Source organism: Montipora foliosa, chromosome 12, assembly GCF_036669935.1.
Source record: "Montipora foliosa isolate CH-2021 chromosome 12, ASM3666993v2, whole genome shotgun sequence".
Classification (NCBI taxonomy): domain Eukaryota; kingdom Metazoa; phylum Cnidaria; class Anthozoa; order Scleractinia; family Acroporidae; genus Montipora; species Montipora foliosa.
In genome coordinates this window covers 19,064,757-19,067,315 of record NC_090880.1, presented here as the reverse complement: position 1 = coordinate 19,067,315, position 2,559 = coordinate 19,064,757, and positions in this window count along the sequence as shown.

Below are 2,559 nucleotides of genomic sequence, written 5' to 3'. Positions count from 1 at the left end.
CAAGTAAAATTAAAAATTAATATCACACGTGTTTTCAGAAGTTGCTATTAATCCTTAATTTTACGAGGACCCATTGTGATTACTTGTTAACATAGAGGGCAAAATTTTCTTATTCGTCTGTGCTGTAGAGGTTTTTGCCACTTACTAATACGCATCCGTAAACATAGCAAACGGTTTGTCCAAAATAAATCCACCAAATTTTGAGCAATGGCAAATTGTTCTGTGACTTCTTTTGTTGAGCTGCAAGATGCCGTGGTAAATTGAAAGCCCTTGACGAAAGGAATCATTTTGTTTTTCAACCACACAATCCCGCTACGCCACCGGCGCCATGTAAGTCGATCCAAGTTTTAAGCTTTTCATGAAAAAAATCTTTTGCCCTTCTTCTTGTCACTCGAAAATTCAAATTCCAGATCGTCTTTTAAAGCTAGTTCATTATCTTTATGCCTTTTCGGTGAATGCAGCAGACAAACTTCGATGAAGACGAAGTTGTTTTGCTCAAGCAGAAGAAACCAACTGAATGTAGAAGAGGTACGTTCAGCCAATCAGGAGCAAGAATTTTTGGCGCTCGACCAATCGTGAGCGAGTAATTTTGCCCTCTTCTCAAGCAAAACTAAGAAAAAATGCCCTCTTCATTGACCAATCAGTATTCAGTAATTTTGCCCTCTATGTTATTAAACATAAATACTTATAACGCGCCACGGAAAATACCAAGGAAGTTGTAAACAAACACGATCCCGCTTTAACCCAGAAGAATATTGACAATATTTGAGATACGCGTGAGTAACTGAAGCAGAACTAGCGCATTAATGAGCGCCAATGACATAATACATTCGGAAAACAAAAATGCCTGTACATCACAATTGACATGGCAAGACGGAGAACAGTAAGTGACGACTACTGCTGTAAGAATAGTCCAGAGGATTATAGGAAAGAAAAAACAAACACCTTGGCCATAAAAAGGTGGCAGCCAAGCCTGCATAATAATGTGTGCTGAAATACTCTCTTGTTAACTGCGGCATGATTCGCACCAGCAGAACAAATAAACTGAACCCATCCACTTGAAAATAAAGTTTAACGACAAACGTTTTCCGTTTTCTAGTCGAAAGTAAGGTTAAAACTTGCTGGACAACCAAAACTCTCCGCCTTCTAGGAGGTATGAGACTAACGACACAGAATAATACTTAAACTCCTTACTCCACCACTAAGTGGTAATACAACTATCCCGTGAAGACAAAGTAACATTTTCTCGGTCAACGAATAGTGGCTAATTACTGAATATTACACATTAACCTGCTAAAGATTTTCAAGGATAGACGCAATGCTCCTCGCCTACAAGCGGTAATGAGTCCAAGAAATTCTAAGAAAAATGAATAGTTTAGCTTTTCGCCAACTGGCGGTATCCAAATGCACTACTCGCTAATTAGCGGTACAGCATAAAACTTTGTCCCTTACCAACTTGTGGTATCATGCAAAGCTCGTTTCTCGTCAACTAGAGGTATGAAAGTTCACTCCTCGCCACCTAGTGGTATTAAAACTCGTTCCTCGCCAACTAGCGGCATCTGAACTGGTTCCTCACCAACCGGTGGTATCAAATCTCTCTCCACATGAACTAGCGGTATGGGAGTTCGCTCCTCGCCAACTGGCGGTAACAAAACTAGTCCCTCGCCAACTAGCGGCATCGAAGTTCACTCTTCGCTAACTAGCGGTATTAAAACTCGTTCCTCGCCAACGAGCGGGATCCATTCGTTCCTCGCCAACTAGCGGTATCAAAACTTGTTCCTCGCCGGCTAGCGATGATGAAACCGCTGGGAAATCAGCAACGTACTTCTGGTTAATCGCCAATTGAATTATCTACTACACGTGATACACGTTAAAAGTCTTCGCCCGCTAGCGGTATCCAAAAACACGAGTAAACAGTACCTAGAGAAATTACGAAAAGAATGTCGAGAACGGCTAGAAGGAACTATAGTTACCTCGGCCTCCACAGGAATGGGTGCAACTTCGGGAGCTGGTGGATCCGCGGATGCTGCTGCTGAAGCAGTAACGGGCGCAGGAGCGAGAACAGGGTACGGAGCTGGAGGGTCTGGTAATTCCGTCATTAGGTTGAAGAATATACCACGAGGGTGCTGGTGTCGGTTGACCGCTAATAACAATACCCCACTTTCTGGCCAAGAACGCCGGCAACGATCGAAGGAAATGCCCAGCTTTAAAGGCAATCAGGCCGCAAAGCATCATGCATGCCAGTATGCAACCAACGCTAGTGGATTGGGAGGTTTAGGCGACACTTTCACGATGCGATAATTAATTATGCAGTGAGAATAGATAAATACTACTTATTGTATTTGCAGTCTCTCTGTCTCTGTCTCTGTCTCTCTCTCTCTCTATGGGAGAACGTTTCTTTGAATTCTCTTGAATTAGAATCATGCGCATAGCCTTGAAAGCAATCCATAACTAAGCAACTACAGTAATTGGAGTAATCAACAACCTTCAGAACTGTCATAAACGCAATTGTCTTTATTTGGCAGTAAACGTCAAGGCACCTTTTCGTCCCCAAAAACC